Consider the following 14,427-nt stretch of genomic DNA (forward strand, 5'->3'; position numbering starts at 1 on the left):
ACATTTTGATCTGCAGAGATTTTCTGATACCACAAGCATTCAATAAATGTGAAGGTCTAAATGGAGCAGTAAACTTAATACATTTTGAAGAAAGAGAAATCTGAAACTCAGGGTTCCAGAGAAATTGAGACTGTGTGAAAGGAGTTGCTTTTGGCTATTATTCCTTACCTCCACATACTGTAAGTAAACTGCAATGGCACAGTTGAGGCCACAGACTAGTTAATTTTGCTTACTCTAAGGAAACTGGATCTGAAAAGAAATTCCCTGTCTGAACTCAGACTTGAGTTTCAAGGGCAAATCTGTGAAGAATTGGAGAAGACAAGAAACCCAGATCCTTCAATGACCATGGAACACATAGCCAACGAGACCATAGCTAATAAGTTCTACACTTACTAGCTATGTGACAAACATAATAACTTTCCTTACATACAACTGCTCTCTCTCTCACTCTCGCTCTCTATCTCTATCTCTGTCTCTGTATCTCTCTCTCTTTCTTTCTTTCTCTCTCTCTCTCTCACATACACATACACACACACACACACACACACACACACACACAGATTTCCTAAGGCAAGGTTTTCATGAGATCTGACCAGTAATAATTCTGGGACATAGTGACTGTAAATCTCATATTTCTGAGTGCTTACTTAAGACTTATGAAATAAAAATTAGAACTTCTACAATATATAACATTAAATATCTATTGCTTGTTTTGACCTTAATATGACAGCTCATACACATTTTTATATATGGTATGATATGTTTCTAAGCATTCTCTTATTTGATTAAAGAATTGTATGTATTTATGAGCTTTTATTTTCTGAAAAGTGCATGTTTTAAAGTTTTGAGAAGTATAAAAATAGCTGAATCATGAATTAGATCTCAAAGAAACCTAGAATGAATGCTAATGATATGTAAGAAGAAAGATCAAGCAGACTAGGAAATACAGTTAGACCTCTTCATGATAAAGGACAGAGGACGCTGATGGAAGACAAGCCATGAAAAATGAGCCGAGGGCATTTGTCTATACCAACCAAATGGGGGAACCACTCAAAGCAGCAATGCAGAAGAGCACCACATCAGAAACCCACATGACAGTGCCACTGCTTCAGGGAAGATGTTTGGAAACAAGAATTAACTAAATCAGGTCAATTCAATTATATTGTATTAACAACAAGGAAATGGAGTGGAGTGGAATATGATACACCAGGCACAAATGATGCGCACTAAGATCTCTGATCTTCAATCTCCTCGTGTCTAAATCGAGATGATAACAATCTCACCAAGTTATTTCAAGGCAGTGTGTCTAGCCTACAACTGATCCCTCTCCCTAGGAACATGGCTTCTTTCTGCCAACTGGTGTGGTCTATTATCACCCCAGGGATGGGAAATGGGAGTGTCGACCCCTCCAAGAACTTGTCAGCAGCTCCCTGGGAAAGCCAGAAACTCAAAAAACTTCCTCCTCACTGCAGAGGAAGTCAGCTCTAAGTAAAAATAATGTTACTAATGTAGTTGATATTTATGAAATGTTTACAATGTGCCAAGGACTGTGATAAACACTATATATATTTACATATATACATATATATAATCATCTATTTAATCTTCAAGACAGACTTATGATATAGATATGATTACTCTTCCTGATCTATGGAGAAGAAAACTGAACCTCCAAAATGTTAAATAATTTGGTTCAAAATATACAGCTTGTTAAGTGGCAAGGCCAGTCCTTGACCCTAACCACTGAACCACAGTGTCTCTGAATGAACTTGTTCTTGTGCAGCTTGAACCAGAAGCTTTATCGAGTATAAATTACATGAGGTTTTATAACACCATGTTCTCAAAGGCCTCCATGACTAGTTCTGCTTCAGACTCCAGAGGTCTAATGCACATGCTCTGGGAAAGGAAATCTTGGGAAGACTGAGAGCCTGGCAGTCTAATGGAAAAACAGTTTAAATAGAAGAGAGAGAATCTTAACTTATAATTAACATTTATTTCTTCTTTGTTCCTTCATCAAGTGTTATTTCCTGTGTCTTGTTTAAAATTAATGTACTGCTTATAATTCCTAGTGTTACTAAGAATGCATTTTTGAGAAAAAAATACAAACTGCGGTACCTTTCGTTCTATACTTGCCTATGAACAGATGTCTATTTTAGCTGAATCACTAAAAAGTGAATCTACTAATAACAAAGGCACTTCTTTAAAAGGCAAGCATCAAAATCAGCCACCGTGTGCAATACCTCAAACATAAATAGCAAGCAAACAAAACAGAAGTTATTTGCAGAGGCAGTCACTGCAAGAGAAGAGGTTTCAGGGGTAAGCAGACCTGGGTTCAAGAACCTCCAAGTGATGTCTAAACACTACCACTTGGGCCCAAGACTTCTTTCCAGACTGTTTTTGCAATATTGTTGGACTGGTAGGCTTGTCCCTGGGTGGCTTACTCATCCTCACTGTCATTGAGGATGACACTCACCAGTCATTGAAGTCTTACTCCTCCATAAAGGTCACCTTAAACCCCCCTCCTCATCAAGCACACCCTGACTGCCCATCCTCAAGCCATCACATCTTCTTTGCCTCCCTTGACATTTACTTTGCCCAAATGTGCTGGAAATACATGCCATGAAATTGTTAACTGTGAGCTCTTCTCTGGCAGGGCCATTTCTGAGTCTCTCAGGAACCTAAGACACCACCTGACCCATATTGGGTGCTCAATGCACTTAGCTAAAGGAACACCTGAAATCATAAACATAGTTCATCGCGTCCACCGAACCACTCAGAAAGGAAAATGGCACAGTTAATACTTATCAAGTTTCATGATGAAGTGAAATAAAAAATGCAAAGATGTAACTTATGCAAATGGAATGAGTTCACAAATGGCCTCATGGCTTTTATCATTTGGGGACATCTTTAATGTTCCAGGCCCTGAGCTGATGTGAGTAAACTATAAAACCAGACCTGAATATCAAATGCATGGAAGTCAGCCAAGATGAAAAAAAAATAAGGGCCAGACAAAACTGGCAGAACGAAAGCACATAAAAGGCAGAGACTAACACCAAAGGGGCAGCGGCCATGCGGGTGGGAGAGACTAAGGAAGGAGACCACCTGACATGCGCAGGCTTCAGTTCCCAATTTACTGAGCCAAGAAGTCAGAACTAATCAAAGAAAGGCTGCCACAGGACTACACAAAGCAGATGCCGCATGCCCTCCTTTTATCAAACTTTTCCTTTACCTGCCATTTCCAACAGAGTTTACTGCCTCCAGTGACAGGTGAGGGGCTTCTAGGACTAAGAAAGAAGGCATATTCTTGTTATACCCCTGCCTTATCCACAGAGAGACACCACCATGCCTGAGCAGCTTACACAAGCAATCAATTCTCTTCCCATTTATATTTATATTTATATTCATTTATATTTTTGTTCACCAGGACAACTTGTTTTTTGACACAAATAGCACCAGTAAAACCAATCCTCAACTGGGTGGCGAAAGTGCAACCAGTGGCTGGGAATCTTCTAATAATTTCTCTGCTTCCAGCTTCCCAGCATTCCAGAAAACTCCTATCCACATAAGGAGGTACCACAAACACAGGTAAAAATCTTCCATATGTTTTTCAACCATAAGGATGTCCCCATCCAGACCTCCAGTTAAAGGAAGAACAATTGACCAAGGGCCCCAACTGCTGTACTCTGAAGTCTACCCTAAGGCCGCACCCAGCCCACACTCCCCACCGGCTGTTGCCAGCCAATGCTGGATAGCAGCAGAGGTACAGGCCCATTCTGGGAAGACCTAGGACTGTTTGGGTGGTTAAAGTTGGCTTGAGCCTAAATGTCCATCAATGACAGACTGGATTAAGAAAATGTGGCACATATACACCATGGAATACTATGCAGCCATAAAAAAGGATGAGTTCACATCCTTTGTGGGGAATGCATGCAGCTGGAAACCATCATTCTCAGCAAACTATTGCAAGAACAGAAAACCACACACCGCATGTTCTCACTCATAGGTGGGAATTGAACAATGAGAACACTTGGACACAGGAAGGGGAACATCACACACTGGGGCCTGATGTGGGTTGGGGGGAGCGGGGAGGGATAGCATTAGGAGATATACCTGATGTAAATGACGAGTTAATGGGTGCAGCACACCAACATGGCACATGTATACAAATGTAACAAACCTGCACATTGTGCACATGTACCCTAGAACTTAAATATTATAATAAAAATTTTTTTAAAAAAACAGTTGGCTTGAGGAGTCTCCAATGCCTTTATGCCTGATCCTTAGACTTCAGGACAGTCTGGGATGCTTTTATTCACACCGTATTCACTCCTTCACTCAAGATCACAGGGCGACTTCTCTCCTACACTTTCCTGACCTGACTCCCTCCTCATTTTCTCTTCCAGATTTTTTCTGTAATAATCTTGTCTTGACACCTGATTCTCAGAAAAACCAGCTAACACTTGCCCTACACAACTATACATTTGCTGATTTAGTCACTTTTGAAATATTTGCTAACCATATACTACTTCTAAAGCACTATGCTAATAAGCTCTCTGGGGCTACAAAACAGAAACTGAGCCCCGACTTCAAAAAGCCACAGAATAGGCTGGGCACAGTGGCTCACACCTGTAATCCCAGCACTTTGGGAGGCCAAGGCCGGTGGATCACCTGAGGTCAGGAGTTCGAGACCAGCCTGGCCAACATGGTGAAACCCCCATCTCTACTAAAAATACAACAAATTAGCCAGGTGTGGTGGCAGGGGCCTGTAATTCCAGCTACTTGGGAGGCTGAGGCAAGACAATCACTTGAACCCAGCAGGCGGAAGTTGCAGTGAACTGAGATCACACCATTGCACTCCAGCCTGGGCGACAAGAGCGAAATTCTGTCCAAAAAAAAAAAAAAAAAAAAGGCATTGAACATTAGGGGAGAAGATAAATACATAGATATTGGTTAAGTGTTGTATTAGAAGAAAGTGCATAAAAGTGTGGAAGCCCATGATAGAGGGACGTGGAAGGCAAAGGTGGAGGACTCGTATAGGCTTCTAAGTCAAATGCTAAACTAAAAAGAAGGGTTTCTCAGTAAGCTGGTGTCCTTTGTGGATTAACTCTTGAAATAAATCCCAATGCTACATCGTTAGGTGGGCACCTGTGAGAGAAAGAGCTATAGGCACAAGACACTGACACTGGGGCAGAATCACACTCCTACGCTTTCGAAGTAAATTTCTTTTATCTTTAGAAAACAACTTGGCTTGCAAAACCCCCAGAAGCTATGCAGAGCCCTGAGAAACAATGAAAGAGCACAAAGAAACTTCTGCTTCAACATAAAACATCTCCTCAACGTCATCATATGCAAGAGGTATTTAACATTTTAATTAGTCCTTGAGATTTAAAGATAGATATCAAAAATATGGATATTTAAGTGGAACCTGTTATTTTGTCAAAAATAAAGAATCCCATTTAGGAGAAAAAAGTGTTTGAACTCACAGGGAGGCAATATGTGGCTATGCCCCAGTCTGTTCTCATCCTCTTGGTTCAGGCTACACTGAGAGAAATGTGGCAGAAGAGAATGACATCAGAGCCCTAAACCTGTTTCTAGTCCTGGCATCACCCCTGTCTCAGAGCAACCTTGAACAACTGCTTTACTTCTAGACGTGTTTTCTCGTGGTTCAAATTGTCTCTAAGTTCACTACCAGCTTTAGCCTTTTAAGTCCTTATATTTAACGAACTCGTAAGAGCAAATGGAAAGTTACAGCCTCATCAAAAGAGAGTTTGCAAATGATGACTGCAGGTGAAGAAAGGGGAATTTGGCATCGGAGGCACGAGGCAACATGTGTGTTTGCCAACAGTCAGGTGGTTTTCTGTGCCATTAAATGGATATGATCTCTTATCTGTCGCTAAACCAGAACAGTAGCAACAGAAGGCACCCAACGTTGTAGGTGAAAAACCAAAGCCTGGGAGAACTTTAGATTCTAAGCAGCCATTAAAGGTGTTGCCTTAGTTGACGGTGAGGCCTCATCGTCACAAAGTGGAAAAGAGTACTCCCTGGGTAGCCTTTCGTGTACACAGTCACACCTCTGGATGCCAATCTGAAGACAGAAGGTAACAAGGAGTCCTCCAACTGCACCCAAACAGAGCAAAATGGTCTCAAGTGATAGTCTGTGGATGAGATCAAAGCTAATAGTTTCAAATATATTTCTCAAGAAAGTTGAACACTTTGAAGTCTAACACTCAGAAATATCACTCGAAACATATTTTAATGGAATGTGAGTCACTAAGCACAAGGTGGGTGTAGAAGAGCAAAAGCAAAAAATTACACCAGAGACAAGGTTTGGGGTGTCGAGGATTTGTTTTTGAAACTTTCTTGTTATTTTGCTAACAGGAATACTCTTGGTCTTCCCACTCAGAATGTCATTCCAGGGCCAACATCAAGTCCAAGAACTAGGCCAAATGTCTGGGTCCCCTGGAAGTAGCAATAGCTTTTAAAAATTGGTGGCAATTTATTTTTCTTTAAGTCATAAGACTATAGAATATTAGATTTAGGAGGAATCTCTGAGGTGATCCAAGTCCACATCCCTCATCTGTTGGGCAAAGTGCAGGCATAAGTGAATTGTCAATGGTCATATACAAGATTGGAGTCAGGTCTCAGAAGAGAATTTTCAAGTCTCAGCTCCATGCTCTTCCTATCATAATATGCTATTGGTGTTAATAATCATCCCAGAATACAAAACCATCCCATTATCCCCTTAGGCTAGACGTGTAGTCATACTACCCAGAATCACAATTTGCTGAGGGCACTTGGCAAATGTCTTGTTAATGAAGACACCCTTTCCAGGAATATGGCCAAGTCATGGTTTGCAGGTATTCTGAACTCTCAAAACAAGCAAAATGGTCTGTTATGTGTCACTAAGTAACAAAAGATGAAAAGAAAAGGGCTTTATTTTTTAGTTCATTTCTAGGACATTGTGGGAGTTGCACATCTGAAACAAGTCTCCTGCTTCCTTTTCTATCAAGGCTATCATTCAGTCAAGGAAAAGTTCCTTAATGTACTTTAAAATGTGTTTTATGTTCTTCAAGGACAATGCTAAAACTGCCCAGAAGTGAACTTTTTAAGAAAGCAGCAGCCGCTAGCATCAGAGTCCATCAGAGCCTTCATTCACCATGTAAGTAGTGTCTGCTTTGATCTTACCACAGCATAAAGTGCCCCTCTCCTCTGAGAAAAGGCCCATTGGCTTGAACTCTGCATAGCCCAGAAAGTCCCAGACCCAATAATTTAAGGTAAAATTAGAATTTATGAAAATGAATGTAACTGGAGATTCAGAGTGAGTGTAGTCAGAATCACCCACCTCTAAATACTGGAATATCTGAAGACATCATCTCTATCTCCACTTTTCTCAGATAGTGACCTTACCCAGCCTCAGGGCTTCAAACACAATCTATGTGCAGATAAAAGCTAATATACATCTTATCTCCAACCTCTCCCTGGACTTCGTAGTCATCTATCCAGCTGCTTACTTGACATCTGTTATAGATTGAATCATGTCCCCCAAAAATCCATGTTTCCTAACACTTAGTACTTCAGAATGTGACATTATTTGAATAGAAAACCTGTATAGAGGTAATTGAGTTACAATGAGATTATTAGTGTGAGTCTTAATCCAATATAATTGGTATACTTACAAGAAGAGGAAATGTGAACACAGACACACAAAGACAGAAGACAGCCACCGACAAGCCAAAGTGAGAGGTCAGGAAAAAATCCTTCTCTCATGGATGTTAGAAGGAACCAACTCTGTCAATACCTCGATATCGGACATCTAGCCTCCAGAACTGTGAGGCAGTAAGTTTCTGTTGCTTAAGCCACCCAGAAAATTTGTATTACCTTGTTGCAGCAGCCCCAGCAAACTAACACATCTCTGTTTAAATATCTAATAAATGCCCTAAATTTAACATGTCCAAGACCCCAGCTTGGATTCTACTTGTTTCTGCCTGGTGCTCTCCAATATCCCCTATCTCAGCAGATGAAATTCCAATCTATAGCCGACAGCAATGAAATCACGCTTGAATCACCAGTTTTTCTCTTATCTGTTAAAATGTTTCATTTGTAAAATAATTCTGTATTTGATTACATTAAAATTATATTCAAAAATAGATCACTGCTCACCTCTGTTCACTTTTGTCACCTAAATCAAGCTACCATCACCTCTCATCTGAATTTTTAGAATTGCTCCCTTACTTGTCTCTTTCCTTCCACACTTTCCTTCCAATAATCAAATCTCCACACAGCAGAAAGAGTGATCCTTTTAGAAGGCAGAGACATTTGTGAATCTTCTGCTCAAGACTCCACAAGGATTTTCTTCATCTATATTTATTTGACATCCTACCAAGTTATACAATGATCCACTTCAGTTTTCATCCTGGGTAACCTTCAGACCTCTTCTTCTAGCTCTTTCTCCATTTCACTCCCTCTGTTCCAATAAATCTAACCTCCTTGCTATTCCTCAGACAGTCCAGCCATATTCCTGCCCCAGGGCTCTTGAACTTACTGCTCCCTCCTACCAGAATCATCTTTCTTGAGATAACTGTTGCTTTATTGCCTTTCCTTATTAACGTTGCTGCTAAAATAGTACCTCATCCAGGAAGTCTTTATGACTTCCTATCTAAATAGTATCCTTTTTTGTAAATGGAGAAGTAAGTCCCCCTCACAGAGTCTTTAAGGATCATTTCAAAATAGCCATGGAAATTACACTCAGAGAGGAATATGAAATTAAAGGATTTGTTATACTGACAGATCCTAGAGGAGAGAGGCACACCATGCCATGCCAGGGGCCACTTGAGAGAAGCTCCCAGGGAGTGAACTCAACTGAGCAGATGGGAGGTTGAAGAGGGGAAAGTGAGGACCTGTGGGCAAGTGGCCTTATTGGGGGTCAGAATGGAGTCCAGAAACCAAAGACAAAAGGGGATTTCATTGGTGTGGCTGAATGTCATTAGGTTCCATTCAGGAGTGGGCAGGAAGGGGCCCTTTTGGAAGGGAACAGCCCTGTCTGTCACACTGGTGTACCTGGACAACCAGGCAGGGTGCTTATAGCCTGCTTTTGGGAATGTTGAGGCATCAAGGCAATATAAAGATTTAAAAATTTGCAATACATACCCCCATATAGTTCATTGCTTATTGTTATGTTTCTCCTGCAAGACTCTCCGAAAGACCAGACATTGTGTGTTCTGTTTATTGCCGTGATCCTACCACCCAGAATAGTACATGGCATCTAGTATGTGTTCATGAAGTATTTGTTAAGGGTTTTAAAGGAGAGAGGGTATGGATGAAGGAAGAAAGAAAATAATTCCCATTTATCTGAGTATGTCGGTAAACCTATGGGGCAGCCTGACAGAGGGCTATTTTCATGAAGAATAAGGAATCATTTGAGACTAATCCTAAGGGAAAGAAAAAGCCTGAGACTGAGTCAATAAGTAAATTCTGAGTCATCAGGAGGAAGGTTGGATCTAATTATAGCATGGTGATGATTACTAGGCTTCGTCTTCTGGCTCAGTCCTCAGTGGACTCAGATCTAAATCTTTTAAGAAACAGAAGGGTTATAAGTAAAATATGAAAAAGTTTTTTAATTAAAATGCTGTACAACTTTGAGAACTACATGCATTGCTGGAGCACTGAGGGAGATGGACGTCTTGGACCATGCATTACAGAGCAGCCTTCGTGTCTTGAAGGCTCGAGAGTACTGATGGAGTCCTCAATAGAAACTCTAGTATCACACTGCCCCAGGGAGCTTAAAGTTTCCAGAGGACATTGGAGACTTGCAGAGACTGTGGGGCCCAGTAGAGAAACAGCAATAACTAGAAAAACTGCAGTGATAGACAAAGTAAATTCTGTACCCAAGCAGAGCAGACTTTTTTATTGAGAACTAGTAACTTACTCCCCAGGGACTTCTGCAAATTCCTAGAAAGGCAATAGTTTAGTGAGCCAAAGGTCCAATATTCTGTAGGTCTATCTACAAGCCTGTGAAATTTCAGTTTATATTACTACGACCTCTTTTGCACCCTGAAACCTGTGAGTTCCAGAAAAATTCAGCATATATGTATATCATATGCTTTAGGTAATGACATTTGAGATATCAATCTTCCAAAGACTGAACATGACTTAGCCTTTTCCTGCCACCTGAGGATTTTTATTAGGCGTATTAAGCATGGTGCTGTCTACTGTTGATGCCCTCAAGCCTTCTAAAGTATATTATGGTATTCACCCCTGAACTAAATAGCCCTATTGGGTACTTGTGTCTGCTTGGTTCATTTGTGTCAGAATAAGATATTTAAAATTAGAACTGCTAGTGGCTACTTTCCATTGCTGTCAATGTACCTGTTTCTAAAAATGGCATATTTCTTTCCTTTTTTTTTTTTTTTTTTGTTTCCATTCTGCCATGGGAAACCAAATCTCAAGCTATAATTCATGTTGAGTCAACAAATACATGGAAGTCAAACAATATTCTGGAAAATGCATGTAATGCTATAGAGAATAAAAGATGAGTAAGATGCCACGTCTGTCCTCTAGGACAAGTGGATGAGCACCAGAGGGGCTCTCATCTGAGAAAAATACTTAAGCTTTAGTCCATGAGTTTTGCCACATCCATTGTGCCTAGGCAAAGGCTGATTATACACGGTTCACGATTCCTGGCTGTAGTCCAGATGAGATGTAGTTACTAAGAGAGAGCTTCAGAAGAGTAAGATTTTGCTGGGTGTATACACTTATGGACACATACACACATGCATGCACACACAGGGTAAATTCCCAAATCAACAGTGTAGTAAGAGAATTATTATTATTGTAAAGCATTCTAGATAAAGTGGCTTGATCAGGAAATCCACATTGTTAGGCTGGCTTGCAATAGAAGCTAGCATTTATTAAGTGCCCATTCTAGTCAGGAGCTTAACTATGCCATTATATATAACATCTCATTTGATTCTCACATCATCACACCATGAAAATTCAGAAAGTTTGACTAACTTGTTCCATCATACACCTTGAAAAATAGACAAAACCAGGATTCAAACCCAAATTGCAGAACCCTAAGCCCACATTCTCAATCACACCATACTTTTTTTCAGCCCTGGCAACAGAAAATCACTTGAAAGGAAATACTCTACAATGTTGCCCTTTAAGGCCAGGTGGACAAACATTGTGGAATTATTCATTCCTAAGTAAAGACATTCCCAGACCACGAAATCCTCACTCTGGAAGTTTCTGAATAGGGAATTAGGCCAAATACAGGTTACATCATAAGACTTTGAGTATTCATTTATTATGAAATGCATTACTTTTATTCAACCTATTTGTATTTTTATTCTTCATTCTTTCTTGAAGAAGAAACTAAGGCAATGATTTTAATAACTTGTGTTCTGTTACTTAACTGAAGTTTTATTATACACAAATTAAATACACACCTCCTTCTTTCTATCTCCACAGGTACCAAATAACTATGACATATCTATTTTGTTGAAAATACATTCATAAAAGGTGTGGGTATAAAATATTGAGGCTAATTTGTATAGAATTTTGGTATTAGATTCAATAAATATTGGCCGGTTGGCAATCCCCTGATAGAGGCACAATGATACAGAGATGAGATAGGACCCTGTCCTGCCTGGCAAAGCTTATAGCCACAGGCTCTCCTTGGGATTAAGAAAGCCTTTCAAGGAAGTTAGAGGCAAAGAGGAGGATGAAAAGAGTTACATTCATAATCAAACTTAAATGAGTACAAAAATATATATTTGGGCCAAGAACATTGACTACTTTATAGGGAAATTATTTGCTGCTCAGATAACATGACTCTTGTGGGTGCGAGAAGTAAAGGAGAACTCAGAAATGAAAGCAAAGCAGTGGTCTGGTTGCACAGTCCTCTCGGGCCAAACCCATTCTCAGAAGCTGGGATGAGTCAGGTGGGGAGAGGATGCAAGTTGCTCCAAGCCCAAACCTCCTTTTTAAAACAAGGAAGGTAAAATGTTCTTAGGGTGCTAGACCCTGGCATCTTGAAAAGGAGTCATTTAACATAGTTCAAAGGCAAAGAAAGCCCTAGCCTAACCCTTCGTCCGTTCCTGCTAAGGTGGGGAAGATAGCACATGAAAAGGAGGCAGTAGACATGAAGGAACTAACTGATATGAGCTCAGGCAAGAAGGAAGGGCTACCAAAATGGTATGTTTGACATCGAACCCAAAGTACTTCTGGCACTAAGGCAGAAACTAAATAGAGCTTCTCGAAAAATCAAAAACTGTCTATTATTTATCTCTCTCTCTAGAGAAATGGAAGCTTCCAAAAAGAACATTCCAAAGACAGTCTCTGGCAGCCAGTGAACTATGCTCAGTAGGGCAGAACTATGGCTCTGTGTCTAAGATCACCAGTGTCTCATTTTAACAAAGAACAGATATGCAGAAAAAACCTTTGACCATCTTTGCTTTCCCTGTTATACACAGAGTTTGGAGGGAGTGTATGTATACATATGCCTGCTTTCTAAGATGTTCCTATGCTCAACAAAGCTACAATGTGATACATGCTACAGTAACACACATAGTGAATATGCAGTCTCCTTTCTTTTTTACTTTTTATTTTAGCATGAGGGGTATATGTGCAGGTTTATTATATAGGTAAATTATGTGTCACAGGGGTTTGGTGTACAGATAATTACATCACGCACGTGATAAGCATAGTGCCTGATAGGTAATTTTTTGGTCCTCTCCTTCCTCTCACCCTCTACCCTCAAGGAGGCCCCAGTGTCTGTTGTTCCCTTCTTTGAGTCCATATGTCTCTTTGTTTAGCTCTCTCTTTAGGTGTGAAAAAATGCAATATTTGGTTTTCTGTTCTTGTGTTAGTTTTCTAAGGATAATGGCCTCCAAATCCATCAATGTTGCTAAAAAGGACAAGATCTTGCTTTTATGGCTACGTGGTATTCCATGGTGTATCTGCACCACATTTTTTTATGTAGTCTACCTTTGGTGGTCATTTAGATTGATTCCATGTCTTTGCTATTGTGGGCAATGCTGTGACAAACATACGCGTGTATGTGTCTTTATGGTAGAATAATTTATATTCCTTTGGGTATATACCAGTCATTCTAACTGGCATGAGATGCTATCTTATTGTGGTTTTCATTTGTATTTTTATTTGTTTACTAATGTTCAGCAAACTGAACTGTGAGGCTCAACTCACAGTTTAGCTGCACACGTTCTATCTGGTTGTGGAAAAAAATCACTTCATAAATCTATGCTTCCATTTTTTTTTTTTTCTAGGATGAGAAGGATGGACTAGAGACTATCTAAAATACATTATCTCACATACTTCAATTCTCAATGTGAGCAACTCCCCACCCAATTTCTACAGCCCGCACCCTCAGATCGGCAGCTGGGGTGTTTAATTCAGTTCTCGTGGCTGTGTTCACTGTGTCGCCAATGGATATGGGAACCCAGTGCCAGGCTTGGTGCCATCTAAACTTACACTTCCCAAAAGACCCAGTTTATTGCTATTTCTTATGAAGTCATTTTTGCAATTTATGCCTTAATTTGATCTAATTCCAATTAATGTTTCAAGTATAATTTCATTAGACAATGTCAAGCACTTAATAAAAATCAAAATCTATTACAGTTATTGTTTTTCTTCCTTCTGTTTCATAATTTCATCATTAAAATCACCATTTGTGTGGCATGATTTGTCATTTGCATAGTTTTGATCCTCACTGCCTCCAAAACTGATATCTTTCGCCCTTAAAATTGTTATCTTCACGCATGCAGATTTCTCTGCTTTCCCTTTTAAATATTATTTGGTTAAGGTGGTTATTGCCTTTGTCATGTAAAAATATACGGAACTGTCATCTTCTGTCTTGACTTTATTTTTCCCTTCTTATTCAGTTTCCTCCATTTTCCCAGAACACTTATTTTTTTGAAGTACAGTGATGTGATTATTTCTCTTCACATTATGTGTTTGACAAAAGAATTATTTTTCTGTTTTCCTGCCTCCCCTCCTCCACCAGAAAATACTTTATCTTCCCAGGAGCCACCTACGTATGTGTCCACTTGAACCTGACTCTGAGCACAGGGATGTGTGATTTCCACATACCATTTACACAAATTTCCATGTGGATGCTGAAGTGGAGGGAGGTTGTAAAAAGTAATTTGGAGGTTGGAAATCACTGTAATAATCTTGTTCTTTTCTTTGACTTGTAAGCAGACACACAAGAGAAGCCTGGTACACTCTCCTCTTCTAAATATAGGCCTTGAACCTGAGGCCTCAGAGATAAATCTGAGATAGCAAGAATAAAACAAGAATAAAAGCTATTCACTGACTTGCCTGGAATGGCAGGGTGACCAGCTCTTCTTGGTGTGTCTGCAACTTTCCCAGGAGAAAGTCCTGCAATGTGGGGAACCTCTCATTCCC

The 14,427-nt window shown here is 40.0% G+C and overlaps 1 long non-coding RNA gene across 1 annotated transcript; it reads left to right on the plus strand.

Annotated features, from left to right (window-relative positions):
• Positions 1 to 5,215: 5,215 nt before the first annotated feature.
• LOC140713410 (uncharacterized) lies at positions 5,216 to 13,497 on the plus strand. The gene is made up of 3 exons (XR_012095488.1): positions 5,216 to 5,355; positions 7,074 to 7,159; positions 13,287 to 13,497. It is a non-coding gene; the product is annotated as an uncharacterized lncRNA (long non-coding RNA).
• Positions 13,498 to 14,427: the final 930 nt, after the last annotated feature.

Source organism: Chlorocebus sabaeus, chromosome 14 (assembly GCF_047675955.1).
Source record: "Chlorocebus sabaeus isolate Y175 chromosome 14, mChlSab1.0.hap1, whole genome shotgun sequence".
NCBI classification, from domain to species: Eukaryota; Metazoa; Chordata; class Mammalia; order Primates; family Cercopithecidae; genus Chlorocebus; species Chlorocebus sabaeus.